The following is a 25,168-nucleotide window of genomic DNA, read 5'->3' as shown; positions in this document are numbered from 1 at the left end:
GAATTACTGTAAAAACTTCTGGAGGACTTCCTGAAGGAATTCCTGAAACAATCTCTGGAAAATTTTTTGGAGTGTTCCCTGAAAGAGTTATTGTAAGAATCGCTGTATGAATTCCGGTAGGAATTTTTGTGGAAATTCCTGAACAATTCCTTGTATGATTACAAGGAGAAATTTCTAGAGAAATTTACTATGTTTGCTTTACCTGGAGGAATTGCTGGATCCTGACATAATTCCTCAAGGAATTATCGGGTTATTCCTGGAAGAACCCCTGGAGAAATTCCTGAAAGAATCTGAAGAGGAACTCCTGGAAAAAACTTAAGAAGAATTTCTGAAAGAATGTCAGGGAAAGTTATGGAGGGATCTCTGGACGATTTCCTAGAGAAATCTCTAAAAGAATTTTTGGAAGAATCCCTGCAGAGTTCCTTTTTGTCCTTTTCAGGGCATTGATAAAACCCGTTGTGATATGGGCTATGAGCTCTCGTTGCGCTTATGCGTTCATTTCCTCTTCTAGGGCACCCCTTCCTATTTCATCACCTTTCCCTTTCCTAATTCCCATCCCTTGTCCCATTCTCCCTCAGGTAAATGATGAAATAGGCTTGAATGTATGGCGATGGCAGAAATGTCCCAAATGGAGGATAACGTGCCTTTCGAGCCGGCCTTCTGATACCTGATATGTTCGCTTTATCTGGAGGTATTCCTGGATCAATTCTTGACTGGAGAAATTCCTGGATGAATTTGAAGAGGTCCCGAGCAGAAGAGAATATCAACAGCATAATGAAATATGTTATGTTGGCATAATCACTGTATAATAGAATCAGTCATTTTTATGTTATTAACATATCTAATTTTGTTATAAACTTGTCTGTCATAAGTGGCAAAATAACAAAAATCATAACGAAAAAATGTTCTTGGAAGACCAATTCAATAACATGTTTTGTTAGATTCAATAACAACTTAATAACAACAAATTTTGCAATGAATTTGAAAACTTGTTATTATTGTGTTATAGTTCATTACATATTTGTACATTTCTACTCAATAGTAGAAAAATAACAAAACTTGGCATACTACAAAGTATATTATTGAAATGTTATTTAGTGAATAAATCTTAATAGGGTATATGTACCATTCCTTGGCCTAATTTGCAAGCCGCCTTGACAATTTTGACCATAACTCATGAATTAATAGCAATAGAAATATTATGTTGATCCTATTACACACTCTAGGCAATGCACCTTTCACCAATCGGAAGTAAACTTACGTAAATATTTAAGAATTTACTCAATTAAGCTGAAATGGTTCGATGCGATGGTATGCAACGTTGGTCTATGGTACAAAAATTGGCCTATTAGTGGATACAACGTTGGCCTATTGCTTTCCATGCACTAGAAACACTAATTATCTTATTTTTTCAATATTTCTGCTAAAGCATTATCTCTGCTTGTTCAATAATCTTGCTTTTAAATTATATTTTCTTAGCCAAATTTTCAAAAAACTATAAATAAATCACTTTAACTAAAGTTCTTTCTTAATTTAGTAACGAAAACAACGCAAACCTATTATTGTGTTATATTTTTACAGTCACCGCACACAAAATCTTTCTTCCTGTTCGTTCTTTCTGGTTCTTACGCAAGAAATGTTATTGACGTCTTTTTATCGCTGTTTTTGTCGTCACTTTACTGATGGGCCAAGATTTGGGTACATAGTGAAAAAAATGTCCTCAATATTCGGCCCACATTCAATTTGTAAAATAGTTATTATTCGTTGAAAACAAATACACAAGTTCAAAATAGCGTCTTTGACCGTCGCATCAAATGTTCAGTTATTGAAAAGTCAATTCGAAATGTTCCAGAATCATGCCAGTTATGATCATGTTTATAGACTACCCACTAAGCTGAAGAATCATGGCGTCTACAAAAGCTAAACAAAGTGACATTTTTATTCAATTTTAATGCTCCAAAGTGCTAAAATTGAAACGAAATGTTACAGTTGTTTGGCGCATAGCTTTTCCGATATCCAGTTATGCGTGTTTGTTTGAGTTTTTGGTTTACATTGAGATAGGCCGAACGAGGGGACTATGCCAACGAAGCATCCAGATACCCTAACTCAACTAAAACATAAAAAGATTGCCGTTTGTTACGTTTTGTTACGTGTTATAAAGTAATACTTTGATAAGTTAATAATAATAAATTATGATATAAAAACGGGCTATGTGATTCTGTTGTTATGAATTAGATATTCTCCTCTGCTCGGGGTACTCCTGGAAAAATCTTTAGAAGAATTTCTGATAGAATGTCAGGGAAAATTATGGAAGATTCTCTGGACGATATCCCAAAGGAATCTCTAAAAGATTTTTTGGAAGAACCCTTGCGAGAATTCCCAGAGAAATTCCTGGAAAAAAATCTAGAGGAACCCCTTAAGAAGTTCCTGGAGGAACCTCTGGTGAAATTCCAGGAAGAATATCCGACGAAATAACAGGAGGAGTCCCTGAGTGAATTCCAGGAGCAGTTTCTGAAGAAGTCTAAGGAGGAAGTTCTGAAAAAATCGCAGAAAGAATTCATACAGAAATCCTAAGGGAATCCTAAGAAGAGTTGGAGAAATTATTAGCTCCTGAATGAATCCCTGTAGCAGATCCTGAAGGAAGTCCTGGAGGACCCAGTCAACCAGTTACCGTATAAGATGTTGCATAAGATGATAAAGTGTCTCCATTTAGGGACATGTAAAATGTACGCATATCGCCTCCACTTTAACATCTTATTCAACATTTTATACGATCACTGGTTGACTGGGGAATTTCTAAAGAAACACTAGGAGGAGTCCCGGAAGCGATTTACAAAGGAGTTCCCAAAAGAATCCCTAAGCCGTTCATGGTGGAAGTACTGGATTAGTTCCTGGAGGGGTTCCTGACACCGTTGATTTTGGCAAATCGATGGGGAGTTGCCTACAGAGTTCCTGTGGCAAGGATAAAAGGCCTAGCGACCCCACCCGAGAGGTGTCCAGAAAAGCTAAAGGCCAAAAAATTTCGCTCATGGTATACAGCGTGATCGAGGAGCAGTTTAAGAATCAAACAGGCACGCGTCCTGAAAAGTTAAGCGACCTCCAGACAGCAGCATTATGGACAACGTTTTTAAACATTTTTCATCAAAACTTTCACCGAGCCAAAACCGAGTCAGTTACACTGAGTCGTTCTGCACTAGGCCGTCTCTTATTTTGCAAAAATTGGAAATGTTATAAGTTTGTTGTTGGAAAATAATCGTTTTAGTTAAGAAATGATCGTGTCAAAATTTGAAGTCCGTATCTAAGGCCAGTAGTACACAGGGTCAAATATTTGACAAGGAAAGAACTCAAGAAACAACATCAGTTTGACACTAATGAAAATTTGGTCAAGTCAAACAAGATGTTTGAGCATTGGTTTCTTTTCGGACAAATATTTGACCCTGTGTACTAGCAGCTTAAGGCTTAAAGTTGTCAAAAATTGTATGAGACCGAAAATATATGAAATTTTTTTTCGACAAGAAATACACTACTCTACTGGACAAATGACGTCCACACGTACAAAACACCCTTCGCTTCAGCTGCTCTTGGCTAATGTAATCGAACCGACTGTCCGTGTAGTTGCCGGCTTAGAATAGCACTACGGACCCCCTGTTCCGGGGGTAAAAGTCCACCAAACATGGAACCCCAATCCAAAGTGTCAGGCGACCCGTGCTGAGGGATGAATGGTTGAGGGGGTTTAAAACATGCTCGATCTTTAATGGAGCCCGTAACGTGGGTAGATCTCCCTTTTGGGTTGCGTTACTGAGTAAGATCTACCAAACTGAACCCTGGTGACATCCAGTATGTTAAGCTAGGGTAATGTGTTTTGGTAATAAGGATTCATGGTACAAAGCCCTTGTTACTAGTGACAGTTTCTAAAATTGCATTTATTTTGCCTTACGGATAGTTAAAGACTCGGTTTGTCCTCGCCGAGACTATTTATACTTGATGTAAGGAAAATAAACATGCTTTGCGTATCTAGGTGCGTAATAACCTACTAAGGACTAATAAGTACCTGAGACGAGACTCGCGAAGACGGTCTTCTTTTTCTCCACTTTGTTATTTTTTTCTTCTTCCACTCTGTGTTGACATTATGTTTTGGGATGGTGGTTCAAACACGTACGTGACCGCATCACCTCACATGCAGTGTGACTGAATCCCATTCACGCACAAAATCATGTTGAGGTGAAATTTTGCATCGCCAACAATCGCCAAGCAAAGTAATCATTGGAATATTTTGTTTTCAATTTATTTTTGACAAAACAGGAGAAGAAAATGCTGCTCGGAGTAAATTTTGGCTTCAGAATTTTTCTCGGATAGCAATACTTTCCTCGTTTTAGGTAACGTAATCAAACGGGCTACAACTGACAGCTCAGTTGGGCTGCACTTGACGTTGCTTTTTTTTCCTCTTCGCGAGTCTCGTCTCAGATAAGTACTGGTGATACAAGAACTCACGTGAATTCTTATTACCGAACACATTCTCTAATTTGACAGCGTTTTGCAACAAGCCTAAAGCCCGGGTTTTTCAATGTTGTCCTGGGACTAAACTAGAAGCAAGACACGGATTTTTCTCAGACATAGAATCGATAATGTGTGATTAAGGGCGCACTTTCGCTGGGATTTATTTCCCTGTGAAAACGGTACTTTTTCATCACCTTCGATTTCTCGAACCTCTGAGGTAACGAAACAAGATCTGTACAGAAATCGATGCTCCATTGCCTCTCAATGACAATGGAGTAGTACGACATGCACTAAATACTAAAGATACGGGTCGCAGTGGCTCATCCGAACAGAAAAAAAATCGAACCGACAGGGAAAATAAGGAAAGATATTGAAGCGCACGATCAAACTTTTCTGATTTCTTTCAATATTTGCACCAATATATTGATGTCGCCTTCACACGGCATCAATATACTGAGAATTTTTGGCTAACCTTCCCTTGTAGGCTGCTTTATACAGGGTGTTAGGTTCCTGAGTGCAAACTTTTTGAAGGGTGATAGAGGACCATAAATGGTGAAAAAAATTGTTCTACGCATATGGCCAAATGTCAACCGTTGCGTAGTTATTGAACTCCCCATGTTTTTGACTCTTATTGCCTTAACTGGCCAGAACTTTAAATTGGTCAATCTTATCGCAGTTTTTTACCCTTTTTCGAAAGATTATTGAATTTTCTATCAAATGGCATCTTTGAATCGATTAGTTTAGTTAAATAACTAAGTTTTATACAGCAAAATAGCTAAAAATAGCGTGTTTTAATTTGTTTATGTCAATTATCTTTGAAACATGCGTAAAAAAATAAAATTCTTTCTTTGGCAAAGTTGTTGCCCCTGTTTCACTCTACAATTCGATCTTAGATGCCAAACTTCTAACTCTTATCGTTTTCTTGCAATTTTGATTGAAATGTGCGGCACAGTGCGCAAAAAGGTGCATACCATGACGATTGCAAATTTATGATCTGAAATGCGACGTTTAAATCGAAATTGCAAGAAAACGATTAGAGTTAGAAGTTTGATGCCAAAGAACGAATTGAAGAGTGGAACAGGGGCCACAACTTTGCCAAAGAAAGAATTTTAATTTATTACGCATTTTTTAAAGATAATTCACAAAAACAAAATTAAAACACACACAAATTAAGCTATTTGCTCTAGAAAACTTAGTTATTTAACTAAACCAATCGGTTGAAAGATGCTATTTGATAGAAAATTCAATAATCTTTCGAATAAGGGTAAAAAACTGCGACAAGTTTGACCATTTTAAAGTTATAGCCAGTTAAGGCAATAAAAGTCAAAAACATGGGGAGTCAAAAAACTACGTAACGGTTGAGATTTGACCATATGCGTAGAACAATTTTTTCACCATTTATGGTCCTCTATCACCCTTTAAAAAGTTTGCACTCAGGAACCTAACACCCTGTATATGAGGCCGAACCCTACAAAATTTCTGCTCAATCGAAGATTGTACAGTCAGGTTTTTTACTCGGAGGACCGCGTAAAAAAAGTCTCACCATTTGACGAATCATGCAAAAATAAGGCAATGAAAAAATTTGTGTATGGAGTTTTCATTTACGCGGCCGCGTGAATAGAAACCGTGTAAAAGAAGACCAGACTGTAGATACAAGATTAGGTGCGGCTCTCGCAAGCTGACTTTTGAATCTCTCAGCTATGTTGTGAGTTCAGATTGTGCAAGGATTAGCTAACTGAGCACGATAGAATAGAACCGTCGTTCCTAGAAATTCCAAAAGATATTCCTGGAAAAATGGTGTGACTCCTGGAGGAATACCTGGAAAAAATCCGTGATTAATCCCCGCAGCAATTTCAACCACAATAAGCACAGTTATTTCTAATAAAGTTACCAAAAAATATGGAATAATTACATTTGGAACCTCAGTGGAAATCTCAGCAGGAATATCGAGAAAAATTCCAGGACTAGATCAATCTTAGCCGGAATTTCATAGTGAGCATCCATTGAAAAAACTCAGAATAGCTGAATTATTTAAAAAAATCCTGGATGCATCCCAGGAAGAACTCCTAAAAAATATTCAAGCAGGAATTCCTGTAAAACCAAATGAGGAATATGAAGGAATCTTTGAAGAAGTTCCTTGTGGAATTCTATCAGATATTCCTGTAGAAATCCTTGCAGGATATTTTGAAAGAATTACCTTTGTATCTCAGAAGGAAACTTCTAAGGATTCTCTGGAGAAATCACAAATTTTCCAGCGGAATTTGAGGAGGAAATCCTTTGGAAGCTCTATCAAAATGTGCTGGATGAGTTCCGGCAGGAATAAGGACTGCTCATTAAAGAAAGTGGACATCTGTTTACCAATAGTTTAGAGTTAAAACTAAACAAAAAATTGTGAATTGTTGCTCAGTGTGTAAAAACATTGTTCACTTCGGCAACACACTCAAAGAAAACGGAAAAAGTAAGAAATTTCGAGCGATAGGTCGTATTAGCTTTGCGACTAGCAGATTAATTCTGCACAAATGGTGTTCCAAAAAGTTGTCGTTTAGAGAATTGGCTTACTAATACACTTCCGAGACCGCAATTTTTAAACGCTAAGCAGGGGACAGTTGTGCCGGATGATGTAGGGTACATCAGAACTGAAAAATTCGGGAAAAAGTTTTTAGTGTGGCAAGCCAATTGTTCATGTGGCTTAAAGAGTTCTTCGTATTTCACAACGGGAACAATCAACGGTGAAAATAACAGAAAGGAATGCATCAAAAAACGACTTCTACTTATCTACCGAAAACATACGGATCCTCTTTTGTTTTAGGTGGATCTGGCATCCGCTTATTACGCTTCTTCTACACTAGAGATGCTCAATACGGAAAAAGTCGATTTTGTCGAAAAATGGCAAAATCCACAAAACTTCTCTGAACAGCGTCCTGTGGACAGATACTGGACAATAATTAAGCGGCATCTTAAGAAAGATGGAAGAGTAGCAAGCTCTGTTGATTGGTTCAAAAAAATTTGGCCTGCGGCACAACGAAAAGTTACGGAGAAAGTTGTGCAGAATCTTATGGGAGCTGTCAAGAGGAAAGTCCGAGCGTTCTTCCGAAAAGCGAAGTAAATGTTCAAACTCACGTGAATTTGGCCACATGTATGTTGATTGTCATTTATAAAAAATAAAATTATGAATTTGTTCGAAAATACACATTTTCTATTGAAAAACAGGTGTCCACTTTCTTTAATGAACAGTCCTTATCTGGGTGAATCTTGGAAAATACCCCAAGTGACACACTTCCCAGTCAACCATTGATTGTATAAGATGAAAAAGGGGAGGCGATATGCGTACATTTCACATTCGCCTAAATGGAGACACGCACGCATATGGCCTCCACTTTATCATAAGAGTCACAGCGGTGCAGGTTTTTGCTGCACAGAAGTCACTGTGACTTACTTCCAGCAAGTGAGAATTGATTTCTTAGAAGTAAATCACAGTGACTCCTACGCAACAAAAGCCTGCGCCGCCGTGACTTTTCTGGGACAAATATGTTATTTGGGACTCCAAGCAGGAACAGTTAGAACATTGGAGCATTTTTGGAGGATCGTTGCAGGAATGACTAGAGGAAATCAAGTAGAAAGTGGAACGACACAATTAATCCTTTGGAAAATCGTTAACAGAATGAATCTTGAAAATAAAATCTTTTTGAGGACATCCCTGGAGAAAAGCCTGCCGTAAATGCCTGAAAAATCTTAGCAAATATAAAAGCCAGTAAGAAATTGGGTGAGTAATAGAAGATAGAGGGATGCTTAGACAAATCTCTGGAGGAACACCTTTAAAAACTCCAGGATGACTCACAGGAAGTATTTCACGAGGAACTCCATAAGGGACTCCGAGGCAAATTCCCGAATTAATCCTAGAGGAATCCCAAGAAGAATTACTGGAGGCGTTATCGGATGGAATTTCGCCATGGCGTAAACCGCTGCGCCATATAAATTTATTACTTATAATAACACCAACAGAATGTTTGATCGTTTAACGTTTGACCAGTTCCAGATGCAAAAAAGAATAATTTTGATTTATAGGATATTGATTTGAATGATTAAAAACAAAGAGACATGCTATGAATTCGACTTATGTATGATCTTACAAACTTATGAAAAAAAAAAAGAAATTGAATGAGAAAAAAAAATATGTATAAAAGGCTGAAAATCACTATTGGGTGAATAACATATTCTTTAGGGTAATTTTATTTGCAAAATAGCATTTAAAACTAAATTCGTGAACAAACTTGTTTGCTTCGATATAACGTAACGAAAATAAAAATGCAGTTACGTTATATCGAGGTATAACTGTATACCGTTGCAAAAAAAGGAACAGCGATCACTAGTATCATCTATTGATTTGAATGCTCGGAGATTTCAGATGCTCGAAAACATCCGTTAAACTCAATAATTTATCCGCTTAGCGTTATTCGCCTCGCGAGATTCTAGCGTTATCATAAAATATTTAAAAAATGGCAAAGAAACAAACAACCGTTAACAGCATTCAGCAGGAAGTAGAAGCAGTTTCGACGTGGAATTTTTGAGCGTAAATAAGTTTATTTACGGCGCATCTGGATCAGAATCAGAAAGAACAAAGTATTCGCCGCTGTAGACAGCAAAAACTTTTATTTTCAGGTTAATTACTGTAATTTATTTGCTGTCCCTAATAGAAAAATAGGATACAACGTGCTTAACAACCCTTTCGGGCTATCATCTTGATGATACAGGGAATGCTACAATCATTCACCTTATCAACAGTGTATAATACATTTTTATTAGGGTTTTTTTATGATACTATTGATAGTATTGCAAAGGGAATATGTAGAAGAAAAAAATAACATGGTGCGATTATATTTGTAAATATCTGTAACCTTGCCCTTGAAGAGAATTTAAAACTGCAAAACTGATAGGAAACGATGCAGTACATCGAACCCTGATGAACACTTCCCAAATCACTTCTTTATTTATATTATAAAAATTCACGAAACATTGCCAAAAATGACCGCACCTTCATTAGTGTTCCGAAAACACGTTTTTGATATTATTTCCCTTTGCCAAAAACCGCCGGTAATTGTTAATTTATCATCGCTAGAAAGTGATCAGCCCAGTCAGCCCGCTTCACACTTACCTACTGCATACCGACGGACACCCTGGCACGCAACTCGCCATCACGCTGCGCGCTGCCGCCAATCATTGAACCAAAACGAAAGTGACCAAAACCGGGCTGGCTTGCTTGGCAAAACACCTGCCTCCAAGTTCAAGATCGCAATTATTTTCTTCTGGTGTGATGCAGCTTCACAGCTTACCCGGCCAGCCAGACAAACTGCAACTTCAGCTGCGAAACCTTGCAAGTTGTTGTCCCCTCTTTGGTGGTAACGAACTGTAGCAGCACTATACTATAAGGTGGAACATTGTGGCAGGCCTTTTTGCCACTTTTTTTTTCCGCAAAGCTTTCGACCGCACAGCACAGCGCCATGCGACACAATTAGTGGTTATTATGGAAATTTCACTTTCTGTGTGTACGTTTTTGAAGCATCACCACCATTGAACCGATGCGGTTCATGGAGCTGAAGATAAGTGGGTGCGGAACGCAAGCACTCATTCATGCTTGCGCGGTTGAGTGCCGATAATGAAGGGTGCTAATCAGTCATCGAAATGCTAAAGAGCTATCAGGCAATTTGGCTTGACCTGAGAGGTGCTTGAGGGTTTTGGCGCTGAGGTTCAAGACAGGTCAGTGGTGATCATCAAAGCGGCTTCAATTGGTGTTGATGATGCACAATAAGGGAAATTATCGGATCGAGTGAGGTTCGGTGTTTTAATGCAGGTGTTGAGTTGTTGAGCTTGCAATCATTTGAATGGAATTTGACTACTTGACCTAATGACCCCCAAACAGGTTTTCGAATTTGAAAGGTCGAATGGATATTAATTTTATGCAGTCACTACTTTTTTGCTTAGGTAAGGCTAAGACCAATTGCTTGCAGGTAAATATGGTGACAACTTCGGAAGTCAGTGAATGACTGTAAATTTTCATTGTTATGACGAAATGAAACACTAGTGCGTTTCTTTCCTAATTTGCAGGTCATCATCTCCACTCGACTCGAGTCAAGTTCAAGACACTGAAGACGACCTTACAGTTGAGGTCGAAATACGTATCTGTCAAAGGATGCAAATTCTTAGTGGAATTCAAAGGAACAGTACTTAACGCGATTTTCTTTTTACTTACATATATTCCCCTAACAAGCCCAGGTTAATCATCATCATCATAAGAAGTTCTGATGAAGCAGAGTGGAACGCATATACAACCGCAATACTCAATTAGAACTTGAAGGGCTACAATTCGTTTCATTGAATCTACGCTGAATGAAACATCGTTTTCCACTGGGCTCGGTTCTGATATGGAGTTACCGATCTTTACTTGGTACTCTACTGAGTATTATCTTCATCAGTCGTTCTTCCGCCATCCCAACGACGTGATCAGCTCGACTCACCCTTGTTCCTTATCTTCAAAAACTTAGTACCTCACCAAGTGTCGTGGTCGTTTAGAAAAAAACGAAAGAATCAGTGTCTTATGCAAAGCAAATGTTGTTTCCGTTTGCAAGTTATGGAACTTCAACTCGAAAAAAGTCTTATTCGTAAAAAAAAATCTTCCACTATTTCTTTTTTTTTAACACCTACCACTACTTCGTTACCAACATTACCATTGGTCACACGTTATTTACCAGCGATTATGTACTTTATTTTGCTGGAGTTTTGTGAGATCAATTCTTGTTGTCTCGAAGACAAGAATGCCCCTGCCACGCTGAACGGTCGATTTCGATGATATTGATATCGTCCACAAAACCTAGTAGCATGTACAGATGCTTTCTTAAATCTTCCATGGATTTATCCAGATTTTTGTTAAGGGATTAATTAATTGGTTGCCCCAGAAACTTCACAAAGAATGCGTTGAAATCATGCAACCTTGCATTAATTGGTTCAAAACATCTTCAATAAATTTCTTCAGAAGAATTCTCTAAGGATTCTTATCAATTTTTCCAGAATTTCACGGAGGGATTCCTTAAAAAAAATATTTAGATAATTTATCCAGGTATTCCTGTCACAGATTTATTTGAAAAAATTTCCGAGGGTTTTCTGAATATTTTCCAATTTTTTTTCAGAAATTCTTTTAGGAATTTCTTTGGAAATTTATACAAGGATTTCTTCAGAAATTCCCCCAAGAATGCCTTCTTTGGTTGTTTCAAAAAACATCACCAAACATTTATTCGGAATTTTTTTATTGATAAAGAAATTCTTGAGTGATTTGTTCAAAAATTCCACTAAGGAATACTCCAGAAAATCCACAGAAAAAAATGTATAAATTTGGCGAAGATTGTTTTAGATTTTTTTCCATAAATTTATTCAGAAATTTCGCCAGAGATTTGAATATTCTTTAGTCAGAGATTTCTTAAGATTTTTTTTATCTATAAATATAAAAATGAATTTCTGTCTGTCTATCTGTCTGTCTGTCTGACCATTATGCATTCGGAAACTACTGAACCGATCGGTATGAAATTTTGTATGTGGGTATTTGTGGGGCCGGGGAAGGTTCTTAGCTTGGTTTGAGACCTCTCCAGTCTGTGGAACGGGGGGGGGTGTTCCCATATAGATAACTTTGCGGGCGACGTTTCTATGGAGCGGTATGTCACAAAACACACTCGGCAGGCAGTACGACGTTTGCCGGGACAGCTAGTAATTCATAAAATAAATTTCATTAAATCTTCAAATATTTTATAACACATTCGTCCAGGGTTTCCTGTGAAAATTGCTTGGATTAAAATACTTCAAGGATTCAATTGAAAATTTTCTTCGGGAGTGTCCATAAATGACGTAACATTTTTCGGTCGATTTTTTATTGCCCCACCCCCTTCGTAGCATATTTTCCCATACCTAATAAATGGATTGTCATATAATCTCAGACCTCCCCCTCCCCCATAAAAAATGTCGCCATTTATGCACACTCCCTTCAGAGATAACAAAAGAAATTCCTTCCGGAATTCCTAAGAAAATTGAAAAAAAAACTTGCTTACAAAATCTTACATGGATTACTTCAGAACTTTCTTCTGAAATATCTTAAGGGTTTCTTTCAGGAAATCTTCCAGAGATTCCTTCAGAACTTCTTCTAATTCGTTATACACGGAGAGTGGTACTTAACATCTACCACGATTTCTCGGCAGCCTCATATCCGGTTGAGCAAATTTTTAAGCCACCTTCAACCAGAGGCTGCACAGACAGACTGAATGATCAAAATCGTAAGACAACGGACAACATACGGAACACCCGGTGGTCTAGTGGTGAATTTTCCGTTTAACGAAAAGTTTTCACCAACTGGAACCTGAATCGATACCCATCGGGAATGGAATTAAGCAAAAAAAACAGTGTGTTTTTTAAAAAATCTTCAGTGAGTCCTTCTCAAATTCTTTCGTAGGATTTACAGAAAATTATCTCCAATTATTCTTTTAGAAATGCCCACAGGAATTCCTTCACGAATGCTTTCAAAAAATCCTCCCAGCAATTTTATAAAATATTGAACTCCTTCACAAATATTACTCGAGATTCTTCGCGGATATTTTTTTTTAGATTTTCCTGAAGAAATTTCTCGAGAAGCTTCACTAATCACTGATTAATCCAATTTTTTTTTTCAGAAATTCCACTTTTGATTCTTCCTGGAATTACCCCAAAAATTGCTCTAGCGATTTCTCTAGCAAATACTCAAAGAGTTTCGAATGAAAATATTGCATGTATTGCTTCGGAAACTTCATGAATTTGTTCCGAAATTTTTCCAAAGGTTCCTTCAGAAAATCACCTAGAAATTCCTCCAGATATTTCTCGACGGACTTGCTAAAAAACCCGTCCACAGATTTTTTTCAGAAATTCTTTCATTGATTTCACAGGAGTAAAATATTCCAGAGAGATTGAAGCCATAAAGCCGTATTTATGTTTGTAAGTTTTAACTACGCTGTTCTTCACAACACAGATTACTTAGGAAATTAGAGAAGTTCCTCCACTAATCTCTTCAGAAATTACTCAGATTTATTTTGCATGTTCTTTACGCGTTTCATGGATTGTTTCAGAACTTCCTCTTGAGGGTATTCCAAAAAATTCTCCAAGAATCCCTCTAGAAAAGCTTCCATGAGTTTCCTAAGAAACTCCTCCATAGACAATTTCTAAAATCCGTACATGAATTCTACCAGGAAATCATCCACGCATTCCTGTCGAAATGCTTTCAGCGATACCTCCTAAAAAATCGAAAAATCAGGATTCCTCCAGAAATTTTCCCAAGAATTTCTTTAGAAAATCCTCCATGTGTTCCATCAGAAATTCTCAATGAGATTCCTTCATAAATTTGTCCAACTATAAGATATATTCTATATTCCTTCCAAAATCACTCCGGGAGCTCAGTCTTATAATCTATCAACGGTATTTTTCAGTAACTAGTTCAGCTGTTTCTTCAGAAAATCTTCCAGAGATTTTTCAAGAATTTCTCCTGAAACTTGTCCAAGAATTCTACGTGGATTTTCATGGGTTTATTCTGAAAATTCAACAGGGATTACTTCAGATTTTTTTCTAGGAATTCGCTGAGAAAATCCCCAGGGATTTGTTTAGATTTTTTTACAGGGATCTATTCACAAATTCTTTCAAAGATTTATTTTACAATTTCTTCTAGTGCTTTACTCAGTAAATCTTCCCGAGTTTCCTTCCGAAATTGTTCAGATATTTTTTTTCTATATTCCACTAGATTTGAGAAATTGATCAGAGTAATGGAATCCCCACAAAAATGTTACCAGGATTATTTTTTTTTCAGAAATTGATAAATAAAATGCAGCAGACATTTCTCCAGAGCACCATCATTTCCTCTAAGAATAACTTTATGAATTTCTTCAAAGATTCTCAGATATATTTCCTTGGAATTTTTGGAGTTTTTTTCCTAAAGATCTGTACAGAAGCTACAGGGATTCGTTAAGAATCATGTTCACAGATTGCTCCTGAAATACTTTCAGGAAATCCCTAAAGAATGTTTCCCGAAGAGTCCCTCTAGGAAACTCTTCGGAAGTGCCTTCTAGGATTCCCTGTTTTTCAGACATTCTTCTCGAGATTCATTGAATAGTACTTTCCGATATTTCTAAAGGGGTTCTGAAATTTCTTCAAGGATTCCTTCAAGAATATCTCCAAAAACTTTTTCAGAATTTAAAAGGTTTCTTAAGGAATATCAGCAAGGGACCTTTTCAGAGTTCTTAAATGGAGATTTTCAGAAATTTACCCATAAATCTTACTGTAATTCCTTCGGAAATTCTTCCAAGTATTCCTCCAAGAATTCCTTGATAAATTCCTTCAGGGTTTCCTGCAGAAATTGCTTCTAGGATTCTATCATTATAAATATCTCCTGGGATTCCTTCAGAGATTTCTGCAGGAATTGCTTCAGATGTTCCTCCAGGGACTGATGGAATTTTTAAAGAAATCCCAGTAGAATTGCTGGAAGGACTGTCTTAAAACCTCCTGATGATAAAATTCGAGATCAAAATCCTGACCCATTTTCTGAAGTTATCTATGGAGAGTTCATCCAGTAATGTCTGGGAGAATACTTGAAAAATAAACTCCTTAAGTACCTCCACATGAATAAAATCATAAGAAACTTCTGGAAGTAATTCAAAGGAAAAATCACTTGAGAAACTACGCTGTCCTCAACACAGATTAGGAAATTATTCCTCATATACGTGCAGATATTTTTCCACGAATTCTTTTAGAAAATCTCCCATGATTTTTTTTTAAGAATATCCTCCTGAGATTTTTAAAGGAAATCCCCCAGCAATTTCTTGAGAAATTCCTTTATATGTTCCTTCAGACATTTCTGGAGACATTTATTCGGAAATCTTTAATTAAATGCTACAGAAGCTCTTCCACTCATTTCTTCATAAATGCTTCAGATTTTTTTTGCATGTTCTTTACGTCTTCCATGGATTGTTTCAGAATTTCCACATGCGGACCCTCCAGAAATTTCAAGAAAAGTTTCCATGAGTTCCCTAAGAAACTCCTCCATATATTATGTCTGAAATCCGTACATGAATTCTACCAGGAAGTCATCCATGGGTTCCTACAAAAATGCTTCCACTGATTCTTTTTGAAAATCGAAAAATCAGTATTCCTCCAGATTATTTACGAGGATTTCTTTGGAAAATTTGCCATGAGATATTCTGAATGAGAATTCTTCAAAAATTTGTCCAAGGATTTCTTTTGGAAGTCCATATTATAATCTACCAAGGTTTCTTTCAGAAACTTCTTCAGCGGTTTCTTTCTAAAGATCTTCCAGAGATTCTTTAACAAATTTCTCCAGTGCTTCCTTCAGATATCCTCAAGAATTTCTCCAGAAATTTCTCCAAGAACGGGGGTTCTTCTGAAAATCCAATAGGGATCACTTTGGATTTTTTTATGGGAATTCGTCGAAAAACTATTTTGGAAACGTCTCCAGGGATTTGCTCAGGGATTCCTTCAGAAATTCTTACAAAAATGTATTAAAGGAATTCTTCTAGAGGGTTCTTCAGTAAATCTTCTCGAAATTCCATCCGAAATCGTTCAGGTATTTTCTCGAGATTTGTTCAGAAATTGCTCTATGGTTAAGTAATTCCAACAGGAATTTAACCAGGTTTTTTTCAGGGATTTTTTCTATAAAATCTAGCAGAAATTTCTCCAGAGATTTTTGAATTTTATCAGCATTATGTCTAAGGATAACTGTATAAATTTCTTCACAGATTATTATACATAAAAAAATTTTTTTCTGGGGGTCTATACAGAAGCTCATCTACGCGTTTCTTCAGGCATTCTTATAGGAATTCGTTCCGAAAAACAATCACTGTTTGCTCCAGGAATACTTTCAGAAAATCAATAAAAGATTGTTGTTCGAGTATTTTTATTAGGATAATGCTTAATTAGGCGTAATATTGACGTCACTTCCAAGGGCGCGTACCAGAAGAGAAGGTGCTTAAATTTGGAAACCTTGAGCTCTGATTCTACCATGACAGCACTGATTAGGTGGTAGCATGAGCAGCATCATTGGCGTAGCCAGCCTTTTCTTTTTATCTTACTGACTCTCCTTAACCAACACGAGAAAGAGAAGGCTGGACTGGGGTACTGGCCCGCTCTTTCAACATTCGCTTCCTCGTATTTGTTTGGGAGAGTGGTTTAGAAAAAAAATTGATACAAATCGAATAATTAGACGCGTTATTTTTTCATTTCGTCAATAGGATAAACAATTTTAGGATAATTAATAAATTTTATGGATCATGGAGCAGATCAAATTCTAAAAACTCTGAATGCTGAATTCTGAAAAGAAGAGAGCATTCGATAATTTTTATTGGATCAAAATGACTGCTTTATGGTTTTCTGGTCTGCTTGCATATTGAAAAGTTAGCAATGGATCATTTAGGGATTATACGTTGTTTTTTTTTTTATAAACAAAACAAGATTTTCCTAATCAAAACCCTGCAGAAATTTTATAAAAAAAATCTCTAAGAAAATCTTGCATGTATTGCTTCAGAAATCTCTCTAGGGATTCTCTTAGAAATTCGTACAGGGATTCATTTAGAATTTGCTATAGATATTTATTTGGAAATTTCTCCACGGTATCTTTTGAAAAGTCAAAGATTTCTTCAAAAATTTGCCAAAAATCGTCAGGATTTCTTTCATAGAGTTAATCAGAAACTCACACAGAAATTATCTAACGGATTCTTTGGAAAAAAATCTCTTAGGATTAATTTGAAAAAGTATTCTTAGTGATTCCTTCACGTGTATTCTTCAAAAAGTTGTTCAAAAATTCCACAAGAGATTCCTCCAGAAATTTCTCAAAGAATTCCGAAAGAAATTTTTGCATGTATTGCTTTAAAAATTTCTTCATGAATTTCTATAGAATTTGCTCTAGGGGTTTTTTTAGAAATTCCTTCAAAAACTCGAAGAATTTACTTCCAGGTTTCTTTTACATAAAATGTCTCCGTAGATCCATGAAGGAATTTCTTCATGAATACTTGCCAGAGAAATTTTTAGGGATTTTTTTTTCATATTTCAAAAGCCTTCCACATGACCTTTTATGTTTGTGATTTTTTAGGTAGGTATCGTTAGAAATATTTCCAAAAAATTCTCCAAGTATTCTTTTAGAACATTTTTCATGGACTAATAAAGACTGTCCTTCTGAGATTCTTAAAAAAAATTCTAAAATTTTCCGAATTTTCCGTTTGACGAGAAGTTTTCACCGATTGGAACGGGAATCAAACCCACACTATGAGGCTTACGAAACGCCTAGGTGCCTACATTTTCATCGCAAATTTCTTCAAAAACTCATTTGAAGATCTTCTACGGATTGCTTCCAGAATTGCAGCATAGATACCTTACTAAGATTGCTTTCAGCAAATCTTCCGCGAATTCCTCCGAAGTTTTCTCCCAGTATTTTTTTATTATAATCATGCATCAATTGCTTCAGGAATTCCCCAACAAATTTCCTCAGAAATTTCTCCAGAGTTTCCTTTAGAAGTTCCACTAGAGATTTCTCCCGAAATATTGTTTAGTGTTCCTTTAGAAAACATTCAACGGACATCCTTAAATCCTTCCAAGGAAACCTTTAGGAAATTTTCCATATATCATTCAGTATTTTCTCAAGATGCTTCATTCTTCTTCTTCTTCTATATGGCTCTACGTCCCCACTGGAATATAGCCGGCCTCTCTTCAACTTAGTGTTCTTTGAGCACTTCCACAGTTTTTAATTGAAGGGCTTTCTTTGCCTGCCATTGCATTAATTTGTATATTGTGAGGCAGTGACAATGATACAGGGAGTCGATAAAATTTCCCCGACCGGAACGGGAATCGAACCCGCCGTCTCCGGATTGGCGATCCATAGCCTTAACCACTCACTAGGCTAACTGGAGTCCTCAAACTGGAGTGATGCTTTATAGTAATTTCTTTCAAAATTTCTTATAAATTTTTATATGAATGCATGCAGATATGCATCCATTTGTTACTCCAGATACCCTTTCAAAATTCCTACAGTAATACGTCCACGGATTGCTCCAGGAATTTCTTCAGAAAATCATCTCAAGAGATTACTTAAAAAAAATCATAAAGTTTCTTCTCCACCAGGGTTGAAAAAATCTCATTCAATTGAATGAATTTCTGTTAAACTGAATGCTTTTGACATTCATTTTCAGCTCCGCTGTGAGATACTTGAAAGTGAACGCAGAAAAATTCAACTACTTTGTGGAGGTAATGACTGCACCATCATCAACACATGCTCTGCGCTGATGAATGCTTCATGTCAACACCGGCCGCATGAATGCGACTCGCCCAAGACTCGCCCAAAAGCAAGCGTGGTGAATTTTTGTCGTTTGAGTGCCGGTCACAGGAAAAATGTTGCTTATGATCCTCGCCGTCTCCCCAGCGTGAGCGACAAGAGAATTTTTATTCTCTTTTCAATTGCCTCCGTGAAGGACAGGGCCTTCAACGTCAGAAGCGGTGTGGTGAAAAGACAAAACGCACAAAAACGCACGTTCGTTGGGAGCTTCAGAATTTTTGCAACCGTGTTCTCCACAAATTTCTTTACAAATTCCTTCTTGTTTTTTTTTTTCTAAAATTTTCCTTAGCTTTCTTCAGATATTCAGGAATTGTTTCAAATTTCATTTAAATATGTCTACAGTAATCCTAATTTTCGTCAGTTCCTCCAGAAATTCATACAGGGATTCCTTTAGAAAATATAACAGACATATCCTCAGTATTCCGAGGATTTCTTCTTCAGGAATTTTAGTAGGGATTTCGTCAGAAATTCTGTTATGGATTTTCTTCCAGAATTTTATATAGTTTTCAATATAAAATATCCAGATATTCCTTCAGAAATTCCTTGAGTTCTTTCTTTCTTCAACTTCTTCTTCTTCTTCTTACCATAACGACCCGACATGGACATAGCCTACTTCTCAGCTTGGTGTTATATAAGCATTCCCATAGTCATAAACTGAGAGCTTCTTTTACCAATGCCCATTTCGCATGTGTTTATCATCTGGTAGGAACGAATATACTCTGTGCCCAAGGATGTCAAGGAAATTTTTCTTTACGAAAAGATACTGGACCGATCGAGAATTGAACTTGTCATCCTCAGCATGGGCATGCTGAGGTGCTCATAGAAGTCCTGCTTCCACCTTTCATTCACATTCCGTCCATCCGTCAAATGGATCACGGTGTTATTCCTTCACCCTCTTCGCGTTTTCGAACTACAGTTCACCAAGTTCAAAAATGCGATAAACTAGTGTATTTAATGTTTTATTTTTTTCAATGTGTATCTTAACTTACTAGCTAATTCTACGCTTCGTAATGTTTATCTTCATAACTTTATCTCTCACCAAACTTTTTGTTCATTCTCCCTACTACCGAAGCTATCTTGAATACATAGTTTTATGGTTTTCCAGTCGCCAATGTTTATAGCATTTTTACCGTTTCATCTATTCGAGCTTCCAAAATTGATGACATCACATCAACCGAAACACTCCGTTGCTGCTCACGAACAGCAAACTGCAAACGAACACATCTCGATAACGATAATGACCCCCTTTCCTCCGCCCCGCTCCCCCTCATCACAAGAAGAAAGAAGCGTCCGAAATGAGTTCCACGGTCGCACTAATAAACCAATGCAATGTTATCGCATGCATCAAAGCGAGCACCCCGGAGAGGGAGAGAGGAATGTCTTCCGGTAAGGCCAAAAACCCAATAGAAAAAAAAGAAACCAAAATTTCGCACTCAAACGCCACACGACTGCTGGCTGGTTTGAAAAAGATAAGATAGCGAAATGAGAGATGTGCTACGATGTTCGGGTGAAGAGAAACACTGCGGTCAAGCATTTCAATGGTGTACGATAACTGCTTCGGTAGGGTAGAGTGGCGTATAATTCAACTTTCTGAATAAGACTTGATAAAATTGATTGAATTCTGGTTGATTGCTAGATTATCAAAAATAATTACATCCGTATCTTTCATTTCGTCATAAGGGTGACCAATTTTAATAAAGGATGTTCAAAAAAAAAAATCGGAAAATTGAAAAATAAAACAAAAAGTCATAACTTTTGAACCAATTGACCGATTTGAGGTTTCTGTTTATTTTGAGTGAAATCATTATTCTTCAAACAAAATTAATGATAATTGTAAGTAAAAAGAAAATCGTGTTAAGTACTGTTCCTTTGAATTCCACTAAGAATGTACGTACATCCTTTGACAGATACGTATTTCGATCTCAACTGTAAGGTCGTCTTCGGTGTCTTGTTCTCGACTGTCGAGTCAAGTACAAGACACTGAAAACGACCTTACAGTTGCGGTCGAAATACGTCAAAGGATGCATATTCTTCGTGGAATTCAAAGAAACAGTACTTAACACGATTATCTTTTTACTTACAGATATTCCCCTGACAAAATAATGGTGCATTTTGTATTCATTCCTCCTACTCTTAAGCTGTGCGGCGATCACAAGCTCGCTTCAGCCCGAATGGATCACTAAAATAACTAAAACGGCCGCTATGAAATGAACAGATAGCGCCACCGTAGCCTTGTGTGTTTGACGTAACTCGACTGCTGTCACTGTGTTACCGTCCATAGACGGTGGCGCTTTTGTTTAGATGCAGTGAGTAGCGGAAAAGTCGGCTTCAATGATCCATTGAATCCCATTACCAGCACAACTCGTTCTCGCACACTGGTCGAAGTCTCCATAGGTAGGCACCCGCCCAAAGCAGAGAGGAAATTAAACCTCTTTAAGGGCGGACGGGACGGTCGAGGAAATATCCGCCATTGCTCTGTTGCTACTAAGATGGTAATCTCAGATTCTACTTCATATAATGGAACAAAAATCTATCATTGTGTATGCTCACTTGCAGTGCATATGCTGATTGTTTTTCAGCCTCATCTGTGCGATAGAAATCGAGATTACCATCTTCAAAATCGCGAGGCAAATTGTTAGAAAGAGAGAGAAGATAGGAAAAATAACACAGCGTCCCGATTCACCTTAAGGGCGGACGGGACGGTCGAGGAAATATCCGCCATTGCTCTGTTGCTACTAAGATGGTAATCTCAGATTCTACTTCATATAATGGAACAAAAATCTATCATTGTGTATGCTCACTTGCAGTGCATATGCTGATTGTTTTTCAGCCTCATCTGTGCGATAGAAATCGAGATTACCATCTTCAAAATCGCGAGGCAAATTGTTAGAAAGAGAGGGAAGATAGGAAAAATAACACAGCGTCCCGATTCACCTTAATGTAATTATTATTTCTTTATAAGCGGGGCCGCGATGCCGGTGCTTCACCGTCGAGCCGAATGATGATATCGATGGTCCGACGACGCGTGTGAAAAATATTTATGATAGCTGCTATTTGGCTTCCTCTGTGCTGCTACGAGTCATAAAAGCAAAACGTGTTGGGACTTCTGTGTGTAATTGATGGAAAGAAAACAACCGACAAAAAAGCTAATTCGATTGACCCCGACGTGATTTGAACACGCAACCTTCTGATCTGGAGTCAGACGCGCTACCGTTGCGCCACGGAGTCACTTGAAAATGAAGTGACTTGCAACAGGTAATAAATTTAATGTGTGCCGAATGGAATCGCCAGTGAGGGGAATGTGTATCGCAGAAAACGTGTTCGAAGTCGAACATGTATACGGCGAATATAAATAGAAAAAGTGATTGCAATTGAATGCTTGTTAGTGGCAGGCTGTCTGTTAGGCGGTAGGGGGCGTGTGTGACCTTTCGAAGCAGAATGCTGTCGATTGCTGCTGCCGAGTGCGCTGCGTTTCAAGACAGATAAGTTGGTAGTTTTTGCGTGGGGATTGCTGCTCTTTCTATTAGAATTCTGAAATAAGTAGTTACATAGGGTGACATCGGGTAATATCGGCAGGTTTGTTTACTTCGTCATTGGAGGTTTTTGTGGGCCTAAGTAATTGCCTGAAACTCGGTTATATAATTAAGCTTAGTTGGGAAAGACTCGATGCCAACTTTGAGTACAACCGTTTTCAAAAACCTACCTTTTCAAATGTAACGCGAGAAGTATAGTACACTAAAACCACAATTTACACTCGGAACGTGAGGAGCGTGAATTAGGGGGAGCGTTTTTATCACTGTTTCAGACTTAGTTAGTGAAGATAGAAAATAATTTCTAACGTGTAGTTTGTTGTTTTGCTAAGTTCAGCGGTTTCCAACCTAAGGTTATGGGCCAGGCGAATTTCTCAAGAACCAAAGGTGTGAAGATGAAGAGGTTTTTTTGGATTCTGCACTTCAGGAGTACTTATAACAATGTAGTTGTATTGCAAAAATCCATGGTTTCCAATCGGGAGTCACGGGCCAGAAGATTTTTTCATGAACCGAAAGTGCTAGGAAGAACTGTAAATATTTTTCGAATTGATCATCTCAAGTATCAGTATCTCAAATATAGACATGTTGAAAACATCAGTGGCTTCTAACCTATGGTCACAAGCCGCGTGAATATATCAAGAACCGTAAGTGTGACGACAAAATGAAAATGTTTTTCAGATTTTACACCTTTGCATCAACTTACTTGAACAACAGCCCAGTGGTTCCCAATGTGACTTCAAAGGATTTCTGAAGCAGTGCTAGAAAATAGTGCAAATGTTTTTCAGATTGTTCATCTCAAGGAGCAGTATCTTTAATACAGATGGATTTTAAAGTTCAGTGGCTTCCAATTTACGGGACACGTGAAATTCTCAAAAAAAAAAACATAATCCTATTATATATGAAACCCCTAAATTATATGAAAATGTTTTTTTTTTATTCACGCCTCGCGGAGCACTGACTAAAATAGTTATGTTACAAATTTCAGTGGTTTCCGGTCTGGATTCGCCGTCCACAAGAATTTCACAAGAATCAAAAATGCTAGAAAAAGTGAACATGTTTTTCGGATTGGTCATCTCAAGACGGAGCATCTTTAATAAAGATGTGTTGCAAATATCAGCGGTTTTCAATTTATGGTCATGGGCCATGCAAATTTCTCTAGAACCTAAAATGTGAGAAAAAAATGATATTATTTTTCGGGATTTTCAGGTATTTTAGGGGTTTACAGGGGGTCCCAAGAATAATCAGAGACGTTCCAGGGAGTATCAGTGTAATTTCAGGTGTTCTCAAGGAGATTCAGGCGGAGAAATTGACATGGGCCGTGACTACAGATTGGAAACCGCTGAGCTTTACAACACCAGTTTATTGCAATTATTGCTCCTTGAGATCCAGAATCCAAAAAGCATTCACACCTTCTCCTAGGTATGTTGGCTCTAGCGAAATTGGCATTGATCGTATTTCAAGCATGGGAACCACTGAGCTTTGCAACACCAATTTATTGTATTAGGTGCTCCTTGAGATGCAGAGTCTTATAAAAATTCACAACTTCTCCTCGGACATTCAGTTCTTGTGAAATCAGCATGAACGTGATCACAGCATGAGAACCACTGAGTTTTGCAACGCCTTTTTATTATTGTAATTGCTTCTTAAGGCGAAACTGGAAGCATTTCCTCACTTTTTAGTTTTTGATTTTTTTTAAATAACGAAGCAATATTTTCAAAATTGGTTTTCGTGCACATGTAGAGTATGGATCAAGATACCTTCTGATTTTTTTTCTAGAGGTGGAAAATGTTTTTTTCGTTTCTGCAGAAACCATTTTTTCGTGCAATTTTGTTCAAAAAAGGTTTCTACATGTGCACGAAAACCGATTTTGAAAATATTGCTTCGTTATTTAAGAAAAAATCAAAAACCAAAAAGTTTCCAGTTTCGCCTTAAGACGCAGCATCTGAAGACCATTTTCACTTTTTCATTACACTTTAGATTCTTGGGAACTTATCATGGCCCGTGACCCAATATTGCAAACCTCTGCGCTTTACAACACCACTTTATTAGTGCTCCGAAATCAGCATGGTCCTTAACCCCAGCTTGCGAACCACAGAACTTTGCCACGTCACTATACTGCTTCTTGAGACCAGAGTTGCGTAATATCAGTCTTGTCAGGTGACAACTGATATTGCACCATCGTCACTATCACTCCAGGCCGTTCAATATCCAAACGACAATGACAGGCAACGACCTGATATTGACCCGCACTCCAGATCACAATCATTACAACTGCTGTGATATTTTAGTTGTTTTCGCCACAACTCAAACTTTTTTGTGATCAACATGTAAAACTTGTTATTTTGTACCACATATTGAAATATTATCTTGATAAATTTTCATTTGGATTTATAAACGAATTTCAAAGATGGCCTATCAGTGATATCTACACACCATCAAAGTCAGTCCAGTGCTGATGGAACAAGGAAAGTGACGATGACTCAATAGAGCGCACGCTGACTTGAATCGTAGTCGGCCTATCAAAATCAGCGATTTGCTTACCATTGACAGTGACAGAGTGCAACTCTGCTTGAGACGCGGAATCTGTCGGTACTTAAGAAATTAGCATGGCCCGTGGCCTCTGCTTCTGAACCACTGATCTGTGCAATACCACTTTATTTTAATACATGTAATGTACCCTTGAGACGCAGAGTCCGAAAAAAATTTACCCTCTCCTAGCGCATTTGGATCTTGAGTAAGGCGTAGCCAG

At 37.5% G+C, this 25,168-nt stretch overlaps 1 protein-coding gene and 1 non-coding gene across 8 annotated transcripts in view; one reads left to right on the top strand and one right to left on the bottom strand.

Annotated features, from left to right (window-relative positions):
* LOC109420024 (mucin-2-like) overlaps positions 1-25,168 on the top strand; it is a 196,616-nt gene that overhangs the window by 66,523 nt on the left and 104,925 nt on the right. The window lies entirely within an intron of this gene.
* Positions 22,046-22,117, bottom strand: Trnaw-cca (transfer RNA tryptophan (anticodon CCA)). The gene has a single exon. It is a non-coding gene; the product is annotated as a tRNA-Trp (tRNA).

Source organism: Aedes albopictus, chromosome 2 (assembly GCF_035046485.1).
Source record: "Aedes albopictus strain Foshan chromosome 2, AalbF5, whole genome shotgun sequence".
Taxonomy (NCBI): domain Eukaryota; kingdom Metazoa; phylum Arthropoda; class Insecta; order Diptera; family Culicidae; genus Aedes; species Aedes albopictus.
Note: the sequence above shows the minus strand (reverse complement) of the source record. Positions and strands in the feature narration are given on the sequence as shown.